Here is a 21,689-nt window from a genome sequence, read left to right as displayed (position 1 = left end):
TTTACTGTGTTACTTGCTTAGTTAAATCGAGTCAAAAATTACTAGTGATTGGTACATTTGTCTCTGTGGGATCGACTCTGACTTACCCTACTACATAGTTAGAAGGATTTGTTAGATATTATTATTTGATAGGCACGCGACAGCCCTGTCAAATTTTTGGCGCCGCTGTCGGGGACAAAGCGGTATTAGATTAGTAAATTTTTGAGTTAGTTTAGCTAAGTTTTTAGTTCTGTGCTTCGGCTATTATTCCCTTGTTATTGATATTGGTTTCTAGTTTTCTTGTTGCATGCAAACTCGAAGTTCAGGTACTGAAAACTTGATTGCTTTTAATCCTGAAATTGAAGCTACAGCAAGAAGACAAGCAGGTGCACGAAGAAAACAAAAAGATAAGGAAGTTATGGGTAAACCTGCTAAAGCTCTCAATGAGCAGGGTATGCCAGATACTAAGGACGTACTTTCCAGTATTCTCAGACCAACAATCACTGCTACTCCCTTTGAAATCAAGCCTCAATTCATCCAATTCATCTCCAATGATTCTTTCGCAGGATTGTCCACTGAAAATCCTGTTGATCATCTTGAGAGTTTTCTGGAGAAGTGTGATACGATAAAGTTGACTAATTTTAGTGATGATGCGATAAAACTACGATTATTTCCATTCTCTCTTCGAGATGCAGCAAAAGATTGGTTGAAAGATGAAGTGCCAAACAAGTTCACTACTTGGGATGGTTTAGCAAAGGCCTTTCTACTCAAATTTTTCAGTCAGAAGAAGACTGCAAAGCTCAGTAACGACATATCTAACTTTCATCAAGATGATGAGGAGTCTCTTCATGATGCATGGAAAAGATATAAAAGGCTTTAGAGACAATGTCCTCACCATGGCATTCCTGACTGGTTGTTGATCCAGACATTCTACAATGGGTTAACACAAGAATTCTGAATTTTTGTTGATGCTGCTTCTGGTGGATCTATTATGAAGAAGAACACTGAGGATGTGAAAGCTTTGTTAGACGATATGGCGTCCAATGATAGAAATCATCCTAAGAAGGGAGGTAAGTATGATGTTGATGCTCTAACCATGTTGAATACTACTATGCAGGTAATGGTTAAGAAGATTGAGCAATTGGATTCTAGAACTTCATCTACAGTTGCCTCATGCAAGATTTGTGGTGTAGTTGGACACACTCAAAATATTTGTCAGTTCAATCCCTCTGGATTAGCAATGGAACAAGCAAATGTCCTTTATAACCAAAATTAAAGGCAACAGTATAATCCTTACTCTAACACGTACAATCCAGGTTGGAGAGATCATCCTAATTTCTCCTACAGAAATACTCAGGCTCAAGTTCAACTTCCACCAACTCAGCCACAAAAATCTAACTTGGAAAATCTTTTGGAAGGATTTATCTCTATACAGTCAAAGAAGAATGATAATTTTGATGCAAGTATCAATGAGATAAAGGCTCACAACAAGTTGATGGAAAATTCGATTACTCAAATTGCTCAGCAGTTGAGCCAACTCAACAAGTCTTCAGGCAAACTTCCTGGCCAAACTGAACGACCACAAAAAGGTCATATCAATGCTGTAACTCTGAGGAGCGGAAAAGAATTTCCAGAACTTGAATTAAAGTTGAGCAAAAGTATTGTGAATGCTAAAAATCATGAAGATTACATTATAGTTGAAAAAGTGATCGAAGAAGAGGCAGTGAAAGAAGAGAAGAAGGAACATGTTGTTGCTCCTATTAAACCGTGTGTGCCTCCTCTTCCTTTTCCACAAAGGTTAGCACAAGATAAACTTGAGAAAAAGTATGGTAAATTTCTTGAAATTCTGTAGAAGCTGCATATTAATATTCCATTCATGGATGCTTTATCAGAGATGCCTTCATACGAAAAATTTCTCAAAGATATATTGTGAAGGAAGAGGAAGATTGAAGAAATTTCCACTATCTCATTAACGACAGAGTGTAGTGCCATCTTGCAGAATCATCTTCCTAAAAGGTTAGCGGATCCAGGTAGCTACTCTATTCCTGTCAAACTAGGGGATGTTGAAATTAAAAGAGCTTTGTGTGATCTTGGAGCAAGTGTCAGTTTAATGCCATCATCAATCTGTGACAAGCTTCAGATGGGTGAATTGAAACCTACACGTATCTCTTTATAATTGGCAGACAGAACTGTAAAATATCCTCTTGGGGTACTTGAAGATGTTCCTCTCAAGGTTGGTAAATTTTATATACCATGTGATTTTGTTATCATGGAGATGAAAGAAGATGCAAATATTCCTATCATTCTTGGGAGACCTTTCTTAGCTACAGCTGGAGCTATAATTGACATGAAGAATGGAAGAATTTCTTTTTAAGTGGGAGAAGAGAAGATGGAATTCAAGCTGCAAAACACAATGGGACACCCTTCTATGGATGAGACAATCAACAGGGTGGATGCTCTAGAAGAAGTGATTTATATCAAAGCTAACAATTTTTTTCTCCGCGGTGGTAGAAGTTTCCGTTGTTCCAAATTTAGACTTCCCACGGTGCGGGGTACACTACCATGGTGCACATTATTCTTGTTTCTCTATACCTGCGGTGCGTCAAACTTCTGTTTGTTAAGCTGGGAGCTACATGCCAATATGGTTTCTTCTGTTATTATACATACATAACAGACGCACTTAGTTCATTCAAGGCCTGGTCATAGGCCCATCTAGCCTGGAGCCCATCTCCCCAAGCCCATAACTTCCACATGTCACCACACTACTAGCTGGCATTCCACGTCACATCGTCAGCCGCCATCTATCTACCTAGTCAGCGTTTAGTCAGCATCCATGTCAGCACAAGTCAGCGCCACGTCAGCTGCTTCAGTGGCTGACTTATAAATTTTTTATGAAATGTTAAGGAGGGATTTGAACCCCTGACCTCACACTTGGGGATAGGAGAATTCCTATGTGACACCTCTAACCACTTGGGCTGCCTCACCTTTATGTTTATTAATGGACTCAATTTTCTATATTCTTAAGGTGGGCCTGAAGCTAAAGCATAGGAAGCCCATACTCTCTCCATTCTTTTTGGACCGAGACTTCGTGCTTATGCATTAGAGGAGTATTTCTAACTTTTTTTTGTATTTTTTAATATATTTTTTTTATATTTTTTTAGGATTGTATTAAATGTTATATTATATTATATTATATATTTTATTCATTGAGGATAATGAACCATTTAAGTGTGGGGATGTGTTAAAAATCCAAAAAAATTGAAAAAAATTTGTATATAATTGTCTTGTCTCAAGAGTATGTTAGCATGGATAAGTACACATTGTGTAGATTTATTTCACATGATTAATTCCGAGTTTTATATTCATAAAAATCATTTGATGCATGATAATTCCTTGTGTGTGCTTGCGAAATTTTTTAAAACTTGAGATGCTTCTTAGTCAATTTTAGTGTGTCGAGCATGCTTTCACCTTGTGAGGATTTGAGCCTAATTTATGATTGGTACACTATATATCAATCCATTTTTTGTTGTGTGATGTTCATTATTAGGTATGTTGCTCTAAAACTTGTTTTAAACCGTTTTGAGACTACATGATATGTGTATGCATGAATATGATAAAGGAACTAGGATTAACCTTATTATACCTAAACAATACCCATGATAAATAATCCTTAGTGAACCCCCTTGAGCTTATATCTGTTTCTTTCGTATATCACCAATCTAAAATTCTTGAGCCTACTTGTTCTTTCTTGTCTTGATTTACTGGTAGAGCATATTGATTCAACTTCATGGCTGGTGAACATTTAGTGTGGGGATTTCTTTTGTTAAAGAGTTACAATTTGGTGGGAATTAATATGATAGAGCTACTTGATCTTAGAAATAAAAGAAAAAAATTAAAGTATCAAGTCCTCCATTGAGATTAATGGGTAGCAAATGCAATGTCATATGAAAAGGACAATCCATGTACATGTGCTGGTATTAAGCGCAATCTTGGTGACTTTTCACTGCCCTTGATTACTGGAGAATGACTTGACTTTGAGAAAAAAAACTTGAAAAAAAAGAAAAAAAGAAGATCAAGTAGGATTTGTGTTCATTGATTATTATAATGTGAAACAGGGGAAGTACATGGTTATATGTACTTAACTTTTACATGATCTGCTTTTCATGTTGGGCACTTAAATTAAAAGTGAACACTATGCTTTATTGGTTTATCAAGTTTATCCACTTGTTAGCCTATATCTTTGATTCCCTACCCTTTACCTAAGCCTCATTAAAACCTTTGACAAAGACCTTTTGATTCATGAATGCATATATACGAAGTAGGGGAGATTTGGTGGACAACCAAGCATATGGCAACACATGTAAATTGATTGAACTTGAGTGAAACACTTACACCTATACACTTGTGTGAGTTGAGAGTTATGTGATATTTCTATCCATAGCGTGCTTACTTACTGAATGCGGCTTTGATGTCTATTTCATGATATTTTTGTCTACCAAGACCTTGTGTGCATACTTAGATTATTATGTGTTAATAATACCTAAAGTGAGAGTACTTATACTTTCAGACAATTTCGGGATGTTATGTGATTTACAATGTGTGGAGTACTATGATATGTTTCATGCTTGAGAGACTTGGTGATTGAAAATATTTGATTTTGTGGGTATATCTTCTATAAACCCTCACGAGACAAAACTCATCCTACTGGGGCTGCCTAGGAATTTAGCACCTTGTTGCATGTACACAATGCAATCGTGTTATCTACGAAAGTGGAGTTAGTTAGTTAGTTAATATTAGTTTTTATTTCTTCTTTGCCCGAGGACGTGCAAAGTGACAAGTGTGGGGATGTTTGATTGGATATATATTTATATATTTTATATGATTTTATTCCTCATATTTGTTATATTTTGCATTGATTTGGATTTTTATTAATTAGATTTTAATGTTTTATTGTAGGAAGTAAGGAAATCCTAAACTTGGATGTATTGGAGAATTAGAGTTTAATTTGGAGATTTATTAGAAGGAAATTCGGATTTGTTGAACTGCATGTGCGCAATTCACTGTTTGGGCCATATCTTGAATTCTAGAAGTCATAATTGGACGATTTAACAGCCCACGCGAAGCTAGAGGAATTATCTTTCATTCTACAGAGGTCCAAGTATCAAATTACAACTGGAACGGTCCAGAATTATTGGAGAAAAGTCAGCTGCGAATTTTCTTTTAGAAACCCAATCAATTTAGGAAACGTACTTGTATTTTCCTAGAAGCATTAAAAGACTTCTATTATATACATATACATACATATACAGAGGGGCGAGACTACTACTTTTCTTCTTGTAAAAAGATTGAAGGTTTTCTTCTCTATTCTCATTAATATCAATTACGTGTTCTTATTATATTATGTGTTTTGTTAATCTAGTTATGGGCGAGTAGATTCTTAATCTAGGGTTAAGTTGAACCCTAATTATGATTGATGCATGATTTTCTCAATTCCCCCAAATTAGTTATATTACATGCTCTTACTTATTGAGTTGTGCTTAATTAACAATTACATGTCAGACGTGATTATGTGTATTGTTTGAACCCAATATCTATTTATCAATGAAAGTTGGACTTAGGTGGTTGTGATTTATCCAATAAGGACATGAACTTCTCCATGAAAATAGGTAGAACGGATTGTTAGGAAGTTAGGATGCTGTGTTTAATGTCCCTAAATTGCATGATACCATGAAAATAGGCTTGATTGTATTTTAGAGAAGCCATTAATACTCGAGAGAGGTTATTGGTATTTTATAGGGTGCGTCTTTCCTCTTGAGTAGTATATGATTGATTTGGGGTGGGAAATCATAATTGCATTGATTCATGCTAGTGGGGATACTTAACTCTGGATGTTTTTAGTTATTTGATTAATACAACATAATTGCTCTAGTATAATTGTAGTTAATAAATCTCTCAATTTTTATTGTGTTACTTGCTTAGTTAAATCGAGTCAAAAATTACTAGTGATTGGTATATTTGTCTCTGTGGGATCGACTCTGACTTACCCTACTACATAGTTAGAAGGATTTGTTAGATATTATTATTTGATAGGCACGCGACATCCCTGTCATTTGTATTGGCTTTTACAGGGTTTCGATTGTATACGAAGTTCTAAACAACAACCAATCATTAAATCAGTCCCATAACCCTTGTATCGATTTCTCTGGTGAAAATCAAAACCAATTCCGGCCAACTATCAATTTTTCTTATTTGTAGATGAAATTGCAAGTTTAATATATCAAAATGAAGGTGATAACATGTATAATGTTTCCCCCATGCTCAAACATATCTAAGATTCTTAAAAATTCAAAAATGATTATCCAATTAAAACATAAACCCTAAAAGTATGACTAACACTTCAAGCAATTGTTTGATGAAATTGATACCTTAAATCAACTGTAAATCATCATACCAAGCTAAACCAACGATCAAATCACTCAAATAACCCTAGAATCAAAAAGCCCTAATTTAGACATAAACCCTAGAATTAAGAATAAAAAATCCGTGAATCAAAACATGAAATTGATCACATAATCAGATAGAGAAGTTAAAATCCTTTAATTTGAGTACTTACATGCTATGGTTTGGATTCCAGAAATGTTTAAAATCACAGATTGATTCCCGGACCTCAAAAACCCTAATTTCAGAGAATTTGGGGATATTTATGAAATTTTATATAATTAATTATATTTATTTAATAAAAATTAGGCTATTTATAGTTATGAAATATTAACACCCGTTGGATCGTATCAGATCCGAAAATAGATTACTTAGCCGCTAAGTAACTATAAAAATGATCCACTTTGGTACCGATTTTGGATAAATATCAAAATCGGGCTTCTTATAAAACACCCTATGAGAAAATAATGTAAATATATCCCGTCTCTCAAGAATACGGGTTTTATTGATTTACCGAAATGATTATCGTACCGAAAATTTTGTGCCGGGACTTGTACGGGACAAACCGTACTCCGGATCGAAAAAGTCATAACACGGAAAATGTTCAGAATAATCAAATTAGGTTAGGAAGGAGTTTTCCGAAGAGTTTCGGGTTGTAAAAATGTAAAAATGGATGAAGTTGGACGATTCCCGACTTTACAAAATAGTTTTGTAATTATTCAGAAAATAATTATTAAATATATAAATCCCTATAAAATCATATAACAGTCCAACAATTACCAGAAAAATACCATAATTATCTATACTTTATTCTCGACATATTAAAAATCAAAATACTTACACTTTATCACATATAAACACCCAAATATAAATATCAATCATCAGATAATTCACCAAAATTCCCATAATAATCACATAATAATTATTTATTGATAAAAATAATTGCACGATATTACCCGGATATTACAAAAAAATTTCAATTTACCGATATCAATAAGGTCGGCTTTCAAATAACTTTTGAAAATAATACATTTAAGTAAATATTTTCAGAAATTAACAAGGATCGATATAATACTTAACAATTATCACATTACCATTTAATAACACCAACTCGTCAAACATGTATAAAATATCCACCATTTTATTCCTTCTAAATCATAAAAGCACATATATATATATTCAAATAATAATTATAATAATTCTAAAAATACGGGATATTACAATCTACCCCCTTATAAGGATTCCGTCCTCGGAATCAGCAAAAGAAAGCACTAAGGGTCTTATTACCAACTTTCCAATCTTGCATACATAACTTTTCTCAAAACTTTAAATAACACTGAAATTCCTTATGCCACACAGTTATCACTGAAGCTTCACTCTGCACCACTGTTCCATCCACATCCTTTAACCAATTTCTCAGTAGATTCACTTTTAGTGATTGCGAGAAAGAAGAATAGAGAGAAAGATAGAGAGAAAGAAAAGGAAAGAGAGATAGAGTTAAATAGAGAGAGAAATAAAGAAACAGACTGACTTCGTAATACACCACTGATATTTTAATCGCATTGCATACCACTGTCGTCCTTGGTAATTCCATTACACCGCCTTACTTTGACTTGACCAAGATAACTCAGCCCAACTTGATTGGCATACCTTCGAATATTTGAGATAATAAAATCATGAAATTTCAAAGAGAAAATAATTTCATATCATAACGGGTGTCCCACGCTTGGGGTTATCAAAATCTGAATTTTTGGAGAAAGTATTGTTGAAATGAAAGAATAACTGAGAGATAAATATGATCAAATGAACTTGGTATTGCGTGTCCAAATTAAGACACTACTAAAGGTTATTACCCTTCTTGTAGTCACAACACAAACAAGTGATGGCGTCCCATCCAACTCCTATCACACAGACAAGTATACCTTGTGTCCCCTATAGGTAGGGTTGTTCATCTCAGTCAGAATTAAAGAATATCAAAGGGATTCAAAATTAAATGAATAAAACTGAAAAGATTTCAAAGCTGATATTTCTGAAGGAAATGAAATCCAGAGAACAAAATTCTGGCATAAAATGACTAAATGAGTGTTAGGGAATATATCCTCTAACAAATACCTCTTTTTGAGAGATATCAAAAGAAATTATAGAAATAGAAGGTATTTCCAAGGTCTTAACACTTATCTTCTGTTTGAACTCTTCTGTTGACTCGCCATCTGATTCTCGACACTTCTTTATGTTCCAAGATATCGATAATCTTCATCATCGTCGAATCATAGTAGCCTCGAAAGATTCCACAATAGAAGTTTGCAAGCGCCAAGTATTTTGTCCAGCTCAGCACAACCATCTCAAATGAATGCGCCTATCTTAGCTTACTCGTTGGTACTATATCCAATAGTCCAACAAGAACTTGATATGAGATCAAGCATCCTTACATAACTATACACACTCCTACACACTCTCATTTCTAGTATACCATAACCTCAGCTCCGATACCAACCTGTAACGCCCCCAAATCTGGGGTCACAGGATTTGGTCGTCACTATGAAATCTCAATCCAAAATACCCTGTTAAATCAATAAATAAATGCCAGCGGAAGATATTTAGCATCTACGACCCCAAACTAATCCAAGATCTTTTAAGGTTACAGTTCTTGAAACAAGAATTCCAAATTCCATAAATAAATTTTTCACTTTCTTTTAAAACTCTTTTCAACAATTCTCAATCTCAAAACTTAACCCGCTAGTATAACTTCGAAAAGAAGTATACTAGGCCCAACTATAAAATACAAAACTATAATATAATATATTATAAACAACTTTACACAATAGAACTTACACTAGTCCGCAAACCCTGGACCAACCACCTTCCAAAAGCTTCTTCTCTGCTTCCTTGAATTACGCGGGTAAACAGCGCAAGCAAATCCTCATTGGAGGTTAAATTTGGAAACAGGCAAGTATGAGCGAAAGAAATGCTCAGCAAGTTTATTATAACATATATATAGGGTAATTTTGATATAAAACCGACGTCTGCAATAGAGCAGAACCTTTAAAATCATAATTACTGAATCAGAAAAATTTAGTTAAGGAATCCCAGAATTGGTTCCTTAAATGTATTAGAAATCCTTTTGATATCTTTGAGTGAAATGCTTCAGCAATACTTTGAATCATGATGAGAATAAAACTCGTAAAATAGTGTTTACGGAAATATCGTAAACAACAATAACATGAAACAATGATTATGGAATGAATCATAAACTTTATTCAAAATCGAACTCTTGATATTAATACTCATTTTGTTGTCATATCAAATTAGATATTAATACGAAATTTGATGCTCATAACATCCCATACTGAAGTCAACATCAATCATCTATACTAATACCACTTTTGATATTTAACAACAAACTAAATATCCACATCAAGCAGAAACTGAATCAAAACTGTATTTTACCTTTAATCCAAAACAAAAATACTTGCTAAATCATTCCTTATAAGGTTATCAAAAACCATATAATAATTTAGATTGGAATCCTTAAACGACGGTGTGTTGCCACAGGTGATCAGCCGCGGAGCAACACCGGTATGCCGAAGCATATCCAACTAATCAAAGGGGTACCCAAGGCACATATTGGCCTAAAAAGGTATTATATCCTGTATAATACCTAGCTCTCTGCTGGACCGCCGCCACGGCCTCTTACGCAATCATCCAATCTTAAAACATTTTATTGAAAGGGGTCATAATACTCGACACCCTTAAAAACTTTATTCCCCCATTTACTTGGGCAGGAATACTCGCAACCAAATCATTTTTCTCAAACTCGAAAACATTTATAAATCCAGTAATTTGATAAGCAAAAACATTTAACTATTCTGAACATAGAATAGCAGAGAGTACTTGCATGATAATTCAACGATATGTAAAACATTTATTTATTCTGAACTGAGAATAGGAAAGCAATACTTGCATAATAGGATTCAAAATAAATATCACTTGAACAATAAGTGGTGATAGAGATACTTGCCTTTGGGTTTTAGCAATTTGTCACACTCGTAGAAACACAATTATCTCAGTCTAGAATCTCAAGACATCACCGTCTTTTTATTCAACACTTTACTGATATGCTGCTCCTGCGAATGCTAGAAGCCAAATACCCAACACCATTCCATCGCACTCTTTATCCAATGCCTTGTCCTGATCAACTCAAATGATCCGCATCTATAATTAAAAGATACAGGTTTAATTGTCTCAACGATAATTACTCGACGAACTGCGCGTCAAAATCCTATCGTTTACCTATACGATAGCCCACACATAAAGAAAACAGTCAAATACAAGACTCTTGACCCACGTACGCACGTAATTTATATAACATGTATACACGTAATCGACATATCACATAATTCATATCACATATGACTCAGTTTGACAAAACATTCGACTCGGTATGTTTAAAACTAAAATCGAATCAAAATATGATTTATCGAACAATAATCGACTCAAAATGACTTGTAAAACAAGCGACCTTTCGAAACAAAAGGATTTGGGTCTCGAAAGTATTTTTAATGAAAGCGGAATATTTTTCTGAGTCTATACGTGTTCGTTTTGTATTAATCGGACGAACGGTCTATTTATTATGAATAAAATAAGAATAATTCAATTAATAATAATATTAATTGAATTTTAAATACTCTTATATAATTTTAAAAACTCAAAATAATTTTTAAATCATTATTTAGGAAAAATCAGAATTAAAAATGATTTTTCCATAATTTTTGGAATTAAAAATAAATTTATTATGATTTATTAAAAATAAAATGATTAATTATCAAATTAATAAATCATTTTTAAATAATTAATAAATAATAAATAATTCATGAAATAATTAATTTTGAATTTTAGGAAAATAATTCAGATTTATTTAAAAAATACATCAATTAATTAATCAAATTAATTAATTAATTTACAAAATAAATAAAACTGAATTTAGGATTTTATAACATAAAATAATTAAAAGTAAAATAGAATTTTCAAAAACACTTTTTGAAATCAGGATTGGGGAGGATTTGGATCAAATCTGGGTCGCAACCGGGTTTTATCCCGGGTCACAGCGAACAGACCGGGTTTCGCCGGCCGGTCTAAAATCCGGCGACGAACCCAGATTTCGGCCACTCAATTCAGGCCAACACAGTGATGGAATTGATCATTTTTCACAGGGCTTTTTTCCTACAATCCCCAGAAACACGACCCCGTCGTTCTTAGCCATCGTGGCCGCCTGCACCGGCTTCGCCGGCCGAAATGCCGCACATCGCCGGCGAACCATTCCAGATTCCGATGATCTCAATTTCAAGCTGGAATTAGGATCGTTTGTACTAGTTTTTATAGGGTTTCGATTGTATACGAAGTTCTAAACAACAACCAATCATCAAATCAGTCCCATAACCCTTGTATCGATTTCCGGTGAAAATCAAAACGAATTCTGGCCAACTATCAAATTTTCTTATGAAATATTAATACCCTTTGGATCGTATCAGATCCGAAAATAGATTACTTAGCCGCTAAGTAACTATAAAAACGATCCACTTTGGTACCAGTTTTGGATAAATATCAAAACCGGGCTTCTTATAAAACACCCTATGAGAAAATAATGTAAAAATATCCCGTCTCTCGAGAATACGGGTTTTATTGATTTACCAAAATGATTATCGTACCGAAAATTTTGTGCCGGGACTTGTACGGGACAAACCGTACTCCGGATTGAAAAAGTCATAACACGGAAAATGTTCAGAATAATCAAATTAGGTTAGGAAGGAGTTTTCCGAAGAGTTTCGGGTTGTAAAAACGCAAAAACGGATGAAGTTGGACGATTCCCGGCTTTACAAAATAGTTTTGTAATTATTCAGAAAATAATTATTAAATCTATAAATCCCTATAAAATCATATAATAGTCCAACAATTACCAGAAAAATACCATAATTATCTATACTTTATTCTCGACATATTAAAAATCAAAATACTTACACTTTATCACATATAAACACCCAAATATAAATATCAATCATCAGATAATTCACCAAAATTCCCATAATAATCACATAATAATTATTTATTGATAAAAATAATTGCACGATATTTCCCAGATATTACAAAACAATTTCAATTTACCGATATCAATAAGATCGGCTTTCAAATAACTTTTGAAAATAATACATTTAAGTAAATAATTTCAGAAATTAATAAGGATCGATATAACACTTAACAATTAGCACATTACCATTTAATAACACCAACTCGTCAAACAGGAATAAAATATCGACCATTTTATTCCTGTTTGATTCCATAGTGAGAGCCTTCACATGCAGGAAGACTGACTATGACAGCATATCCAGCGTGGTTCAAAAGCTGATGTTCTCCATGGCTCACAACAGGTAATGTGGGGCTCCTGATCCTGGAAGAACTCAGCACAAGACTCACAATGCCTTTGGCCACAAGAGGTAAGTAAATTTTCTTTCCTAGGTTTATTATGTCTACTTTAAATCATAAAGTTCAAGACATAAACTTACTTAATGGTATTGATAGAAAAAAATAGGCAATTATAAACAAGTGTCCAAAATTTTATGTGGCTAACTAATTACAAAGATTAAGGTACCTGTAAGTCTGAGATTCACTAACTTTATGTTAGAAAGATTCAAGATTTACCCTTACCCTATACCTGATATGAGGTCTAATGTAACATCTAGTACAATTATGTCTCTTGTTCCTGTGGAAGTACAAACACAGGAACACCAACAAGGGCCTTCCACAACCGAGACACTTTTTTCTCTACTACTAGAAGCTAGGAAACCAACCACTTCATCCTCTCAACAAGGTGGAGTGAGTAAAAAGAAGAGAAATCAGGCACCCTTAACTGTTATGAATCAGAGTGGTGAGGACCAAATACAACTAGATTCTACCTTGGTCAAAAAGCCAAAGAAGGTAAAGAAAACTGAGTTGACCACTCAATTAGCTACCTCTGTATCCTACCAAAAGGATGCAGTTGTAAAAGAGGGATCTAAACAGACTCTAGAGGAATCCTCTCAATAGGGTGTCTCTATTGAACAAAGCACTCTCCCTATTGCACTTTTTAAAGAGTCTGCACCACAACTTGAGCACACTCAAGTTTATGGAAGAAGAAATAAGGATGGCACACATATTGAGAGCACATCATTTGAAGCTCTCTCATCCATTCAGGGGGAGCTGCCAACACTCAATTCTCAAATCACTAATCTCATATCTCAAATTTCTTCTACCTATAAATAAACACTTGAATCCACTTCTCAAGTGTTGTCATAATCAAGTGACACAATTCAAGAGACTGTGCTCACCACCCAGGAACCACATTTAGTTGGTGAGAGGTTACAAGCTGGGGTAAACCTTGTTGACACCAACAAAAGCACAGGGGTTTCATCAGTTTTTACTGAAGACCCTTTGGTAATACCAAATACACCTTCATGTAAAAATCAATCTTCACAGATTGAAAGGTTTGAGGGTAGTACTCCTGAGGGAAAGCTATCTAAATCCTCTCCAATTTAATTGGAGGTTCCTCAGGTAGGGACAACTCCCCTAAAAAACCTGGCTGAAATTACTTTGTCAGTTGAAGCTAAGAGTCCAATTTCCAGTGATCCAACTATTGGGGAGGCAAGTATAGCACATTCAACTGCAAGTTCTTTGCAAGAAGAACAAGGGTTTGAAGCCATGGCACATGACAGTAACCTGGTGATAAGTGGCATTTTATACCACTTAGAGCGTCTCATAGCGGCTTGAATTGGTGTTTTGGACTCGAGTATTTTGTGTAGTTGACGTATTTTCGAGTATTTTTGCATTTCAGGGTATAACTTGCTTAGACAGGTGGATTTCATCAAAATAAGCTTAAGGAAGTGCTTGGAATAAGTCTCGTGAAGATGAGTGAAGAATTCAGATAAATTAGAAGCAATTCAAGGAATTTTCCAGGAGTGTTGCAGGCGCCCGCCTGGAAGGAGCAGGCGACCTCCTGGTAAGCAGGCTCTCCCGTGGAAGATGCAGGCGGCCGCCTGGGTGCGGAAATTTAGATTATGGATTTTACAATTCAAGTACGATTGGCCTTCCGTTGGCGCCGCTTTTTCTGGACTCTTATATAAACCTTATGGGGAGACGTTTTCAGAGATAACGAGATCCAGATCAAAGGAAAGAAGATTGAGAAGAGCATTTTAGCACGCAACAATGAAGAAGAGGAAGCATACGTTTATCTTGTGATTCTTTTAATTCGTTATAACCGTGGATGCTAGTTTTCTTTATGCTTTGAACCTTAATACTCTTGTGACGTACTTCATTATTTATTAAGTATTTTTATTAGTTTATATCATTGTGTTATCATCATGCTTTCATATGAACCAATGGTGACGATGAGTTCTATCATGGGTTAATCGTGATCATGGGATTCTAGCGGATTTACTATGGATTTCTTTAGTTAATTGTTTAATACCTTGGTATGTGGTGATTATATGATATCTAGCATAGGTTGTGCTTATTCGTCTTATGTGCGTCGCGAACATGTAAGATAGCCTATTAATCTCTTGTGAAGTGACAGTGAATCTTGAGATTTAGAACTTGCCATGCTAGCATAGGTTCATGTATTGTATGCATGATTAGTGGGTAACTCTAACCGTTTTACTTGCCCTGTGTAATCATCATGAATAACTTGCGCTTAAATCGTTATGTTGTCAAATTCTGTAGACATATAGGGTCTCAACATAATTGATGCCTATTCAACTTCTATCTTAATTGTGGATGCTTGGTAGAATGGTATTCGTGCAACGAAAGTTGGCGTTTATCAGTTTCGTGTTGTTCGATTAATATCATCACCATTACATGCTAAGGGTAATAACAATGACTATTGAATTAAGTAGTAATGAAGTTAGGATCTCATGTGTGTTTAATATTGTTAATTCAAGTGTTTAATTCTCGTAGTTAATATTGGTTAATCAACCTTAATTGTTATTGTCTTGACATTGAAGAATAATCATACATTGGTGAGTAAGTGTTAATTAAATATAATTAATCAGAGTCTCTGTGGGAACGAACTAGAAATCATTCTATATTACTTGCGAACGCGTATACTTGCGTGATTTATTTAGCGCATGCTTTGTGCCTAACAAGTTTTTGGCGCCGCTGCCGGGGACTCGGTGTTAATTTGTTTAGTTTATGTACTTGCCATCAGTGGTCGTTAGGATTCAGTGATTAAGACTTGTTACTTACTGCTTTCAGTTGTGTTTCAGGTACTCTAGCGAGCGTTTATGCAAACACGTTCTCGCATTCGCAAGAGAAATCTAGATACAGCTGAGGAGACAGATACAGCTCTTGACTTTCCGGAGAAGATAGTTTTTGAAGATTCGGATAAAGAGAGTAAAAAGAAAGAACCTGAAACAATGGGTGATCGTTGAGCTCAAGCTGATCCAGCTCTTATGGACTTTTCTCGGCCTAAAATTGATGACATTCAATCAAGCATCATTTATCCGGCTATTGAGGCCAATAATTTTGAAATCAAGCCGGGCACTATTCAGATGGTGCAGAATTCTGTTTCTTTCGGAGGGGCTGCGACTGAAGATCCCAAAATGCATATCAGGAATTTTGTCGAGATCTGTAGTACTTTCAAATATAATGGTGATACTGATGAGGCTATCAAGCTGAGGCTTTTCCCATTCTCTCTGACGGACAAAGCTAAGGACTGGTTATATTCTTTACCAGCTGGGTCCATCACTACTTGGCAAGATCTTGTGCAAAAGTTTCTGGTGAAGTTCCATACAATGGCCAAAACTGCAGCTATGAGGAGTGCTCTTACTCAATTTATGCAGAAACCAGGAGAAACTATGTGCGAAGCTTGGGAGCGCTACAAGTAGATGTTGAGAAAGTGTCCACATCATGGTATGCCTGACTGGATGGTGATCAATGGTTTCTACAATGGTTTTTGGGTCCAATCTCGACCCATGCTCGATGTAGCTTCTGGAGGCGCCTTGTGGGCCAAAAGCTATACGGAGGACTATAATCTCATTGAAACTATGACCGCAAACGAGTATCAAAACCCAACTCAAAGGATGATGCCTGGGAAAGTAACAGGTATTCTGGAAGTTGATGCATCTACAGCTATTGCAGCGCAGCTCAAGGAGCTGTCTATGAAGGTCGATTCTTTGACCAACTATGGAGTAAATCAAATAGCTAGTGTCTGTGAGCTTTGTACAGGCTCTCATGCTACGGATCATTGTTCTCTTGTTAATGAATCTGTTCAGTATGTGAACAATTTTCAGAGACCGCAGCAACCTGTGCCCGCTACTTATCATCCTAATAACAGAAATCATCCCAATTGCAGCTGGAGTAATAATCAGAATGCTGTTCAGCAACTATATCAGCAAGCTGTAAGTAAACAGTTTAATCCACCTGGATTCCAGCAACATCAGCAATTTGCTCAAAGGCAATCATATCCTCAACAAGGAGGTGCTGCTCCACCTTCTAGTGCTGATTTCGAGGAGTTAAAGCTGTTGTGCAAAAGTCAGGCTGTTTCTATCAAGACCTTGGAAAATCAAATTGGAGAAATAGCCAATGCCTTGCTCAATCGTCAACCTGGCACACTTCTCAGCTATACTGAAGTGCCAGGCAGGAAGGAAGCTAAAGAGCAAGCCAAAGCTATCACCTTAAGGTCTGGAAAGGTTGCTGATGCTGAAAAAGCAAAAGATGTAGAAGTTGAAGTTGTGGATGAAGAAGAAAAGCAAAAGGAGAAAGAGGGGGAACCAAGGAAGACTACTGTTGAACACACTCTGCCTGAGGGTAATATAGGGGGGAAACAGCTCTATCCTCCACCACCTTTTCATAAGAGATTGTAAAAACAAAAGCTGGACAAGTAATTTGGTAAGTTTCTGGAGGTGTTCAAGAAACTTTACATTAATATACCTTTCGCAGAGGCTCTTGAGCAAATGCCTAGTTATGCGAAATTCATGAAGGGTATTCTTTCAAGGAAGGTGAAACTGGATGATCTTGATACCGTTGCTCTAATGGAAGAGTGCAATGTCGTGCGGCAACAAAAGTTACCTCCAAAGCTTAAGGATCCAGGTAGCTTCACCATTCCTTGTACCATTGGTAAGTTGTCATTCGATAAGTGCCTTTGCGATTTGGGAGCAAACATCAATCTGATGCTGTTGTCTATCTTCAAAAATCTGAATTTGCCTGATTCGAAGCCCACCTATATGTCTCTACAATTGGCTGATCGTTCGATTACATACCCACGAGACATTGTGGAGGACGTGCTAGTAAAGGTGGACAAGCTCATCTTTCCTGCAGATTTTGTCATTCTGGATTTCGAGGAAGATAAGTAGATTCCCATAATCTTGGGAAGACCTTTCTTGGCTACAGGCCGTACCTTGTTGGATGTGCAAAAAGGTGAACTCACTATGAGGGTGCAAGATCAAGATGTGACATTCAATGTATTCAATGCAATGAAATTCCTTATGGAAGATGAGGAGTGCTTCAAGGTGGATTTGGTCGATTCTGTAGTTACTTCAGAACTTGATCATGTGCTAAGGTCTGACGCCTTAGAAAAAGCCTTATTGGGGGATTTTGACAGTGAAGATGATGAAGGCAATAAGCAGTTACAATATCTGAATTCTTCTCCTTGGAAACAAAAGCTAGCATGCCATTTGAATCTCTTGGAAATACTGATCTCAAGAATGCTGAGGGAAAGCTCAAACCATCTATTGAGGAAGCACCTACTTTGGAGCTTAAGCCATTGCCTGAACACTTGAGGTATGCTTTTTTAGGTGAAACATCTACTTTGCCTGTTATTATTTCAGCTGACCTTTCAGGTAGTGATGAGGACAAGCTCTTGAGGATTCTGAGAGAATTCAAATCGGCCATCGGATAGACTATAGCAGATATAAAAGGGATCAGCCCTTCATACTGCATGCATAAAATTCTGCTAGAGGAAGGTAGCAAGCCGACTGTTGAGCAACAACGAAGGCTTAATCCTATCATGAAAGAAGTGGTGAAGAAAAGAAATTCTAAAGTGGCTGGATGCAGGAATCATATATCCTATTTCCGACAGTTCTTGGGTGAGCCCCCTGCAATGTGTACCTAAGAAAGGAGGTATTACTGTGGTAGCAAATGAGAAGAACGAGCTCATCCCCACTCGAACAGTCACAGGATGGAGGGTATGCATGGACTAGAGAAAGTTGAATAAAGCCACGAGGAAGGATCACTTCCCTATTCCATTTATTGATCAGATGCTTGACCGGTTGGCGGGTCATGAGTATTATTGTCTTCTGGAGGGCTATTCGGGCTACAATGAGATTTGCATTGCACTAGAAGATCAAGAGAAGACTACTTTCACTTATCCATTTGGCACGTTTGCTTTTCGCAGAGTTTCTTTTGGCTTATGTGGTGCACCTGCCACTTTTTAGAGATGCATGATGGCCATATTCTTTGATATGATTGGAAATAATGTCGAAGTGTTCATGGACGACTTCTCCATCTTTGGACATTCGTATGATGAATGCTTGAATAATCTTCATTTGGTGCTTAAAAGGTGTGTTGAAACCAATCTGATGCTCAATTGAGAAAAATGTCACTTCATGGTGCAACAGGGCATCATTCTTGGGCATAAGGTGTCCAGTAAGGGTCTTGAGGTGGATAAAGCCAAGGTGGGCGTCATTGAAAATCTACCACCACCTATTTCTGTGAAAGGAATCCGTAGTTTTCTTGGTCATGCGGGTTTTTATCGGCGTTTCATCAAGGACTTCTCAAAGATATCTAAGCAGTTGTGCAACTTGCTCGAGAAAGATGTGCCTTTCAAATTTGGTGATGAATGCTTGGCAGCATTCGAAACTCTCAAGAAGAGTTTAATCACCGCACCAGTTATTACGGCACCTGATTAGAGAGAACTTTTTGAGATGATGTGTGATGTAAGTGATTATGCAGTGGGAGCAGTTCTTGGGCAGCGAAAGACTAATATCTTTCATGTGGTCTACTATGCTAGTAAGACGCTAAATGGAGCCCAACTGAACTACACCAATACTGAGAAGGAGCTCTTGGCGATAGTTTTTGGTTTCGAAAAATTTTGATCTTATCTACTTGGGACAAAGGTGACAGTGTTCACTGATCACGCTGCCATCTGCTATCTGGTCTCAAAGAAGAATTCGAAGCCTAGACTTATTCGTTGGGTTCTCTTACTATAGGAATTCGAGTTAGAGATCAAGGATCGAAAAGGTACTGAAAATCAAGTAGCTGACCATCTCTCTAGGTTGGAGGATCCCGATTCTACTTCACATGATAAAACATTGATCAACAAATCTTTTCCGGATGAGCAGTTGTTCGTAATTCAAGAAGAAGAGCCATGGTTCGCACACATTGTGAACTATCTTGTTAGTAATATAATGCCTCCTAATATGAACACGGCTCAAAAGAAGAAGTTTCTGCATGAGATGAAGTGGTACATGTGGGATGAACCATATTTGTTTAGACAAGGAGCTGACCAGATCATCAGGAGATGTATCACATTCTGTGAGACGGAGGGGATATTACGAGACTGTCATTCCACAGCTTATGGTGGACATTATGGTGGTGAAAAGATAGCAGCTCGTATTCTTCAAGCAGGTTTTTTCTAGCCTACGTTGTTTAAGGATGCACATCAATTCATTTTATGGTGTGATCGTTGCCAAAGAGTTGGGAATCTTACCAGAAAGGATGAGATGCCTTTAAATGTGATGCTTGAAGTTGAGGTCTTCAATGTTTGGGAAATCGATTCCATGGGACTATTCATCTCATTCTACAATAATCAGTAAATCTTGCTGGCAGTCGATTATGTCTCAAAATGGGTAGAAGTCAAGGCTCTACCGACTAATGATGCAAAGGTAGTGTTGAGTTTTCTTCACAAGCAGATATTCACAAGGTTTGGAATGCCAAGAGTTATCATAAGTGACGAAGGGTCGCATTTCTGCAATCGTAAGTTCACTTCTATGATGCAACGCTACAATGTGAATCATCGCATAGCTACTGCCTATCACCTGCAAACTAATGGTCAAGCTAAAGTGTCTAATAGAGAGATCAAGCGCATTCTAGAAAAAGTCGTTTGTCCGTCAAGGAAAGATTGGTCTTTGAAGCTCGATGAAGCTGTTTGGGCTTATCGAACTGTATACAAGACTCCACTTGGGATGTCCCCGTTTCAACTTGTCTATGGTAAGGGATGTCATTTACCTGCGGAGCTTGAGCATAAGGCTTATTGGGCATTGAAGAAGTTAAACCTTGATCTAGATGTAGCTGGGAAGAAGCGAATGCTTCAGTTAAATGAACTTGATGAATTTCGACTTCAAGCATACGAAAACAACAAAATGTACAAGGAAAAGGTAAAAAGGTGGCATGACAGGAAGCTATCGCCTAAGTCATTCGTGTCAGGGCAACAAGTTCTTCTATTCAACTCTCGTCTCCGACTTTTTCCTGGAAAGTTGAAATCAAGGTGGTCTGGACCATTTATCGTCAAAATTGTGTTTCCACATGGAGCGGTGGAGATTTTTGAGAACGATCCGGGCCAAGCATTCAAAGTAAATGGTCAGAGATTGAAGCACTATTATGGGGATACGGCAAACCGTGAAGTGGTTAGTGCCATTTTATTGTCAACTTGATCGCATTACTCTATGTCAAGCTAATGACGTAAAAGAAGCGGTTCTTGGGAGGCAACCCAAGATATGAGACCATAGGAACCCTTAGAATTTAGTACTTTATCAAAAAAACCCAAAAAAATAAGAAAAATGTTGGCAGAAAAATATTTTTCCAGAAGCCTGGCAGGCGCCCGCCTGCTAGGATCAGGCGGCCGCGTGCTAGCAGGCGCCCGCTTGCTGGTGCCAGGCGACCGCCTGCGCCCCTGAATATTGAAAAATCATTTTCAGCCTATAAAAAAAACCCAAAACCAAAAAAACAAAAATCACAGAACCCATTACCCCATTAACCACGGTTTCTTCCCACAAATTAGCCATAAACCCCACTCCTAATCAATTTCGAACCCTAATCTTACCTTATATATACATACAACCTCTCCATACACATCCCATACGCTTTCAACTCTACAAAATCTCTCCTACACACCAAACACAAACTCTCTAACCCTTATTTTCAGTTTTCATGGCCCCAAAGAGATCACGAATGTTGGGCAGCAGCAGCACCAATCCGACTGCTACTGATTCTTCGAGGAGTACTGCTGCGAGGCCCCGATTGTTGGATAGGGC

The 21,689-nt window shown here is 36.7% G+C and overlaps 1 non-coding gene across 1 annotated transcript; it reads right to left on the bottom strand.

Moving 5' to 3' along the window:
- Positions 1-775: 775 nt before the first annotated feature.
- On the bottom strand, positions 776-882 carry LOC141710307 (small nucleolar RNA R71). The gene has a single exon (XR_012570834.1). It is a non-coding gene; the product is annotated as a small nucleolar RNA R71 (small nucleolar RNA).
- Between the last annotated feature and the right edge of the window lie 20,807 nt (positions 883-21,689).

The sequence above is a fragment of the Apium graveolens genome, chromosome 2, assembly GCF_009905375.1.
Source record: "Apium graveolens cultivar Ventura chromosome 2, ASM990537v1, whole genome shotgun sequence".
Lineage (NCBI taxonomy): Eukaryota > Viridiplantae > Streptophyta > Magnoliopsida > Apiales > Apiaceae > Apium > Apium graveolens.
Note: the sequence above shows the minus strand (reverse complement) of the source record. Positions and strands in the feature narration are given on the sequence as shown.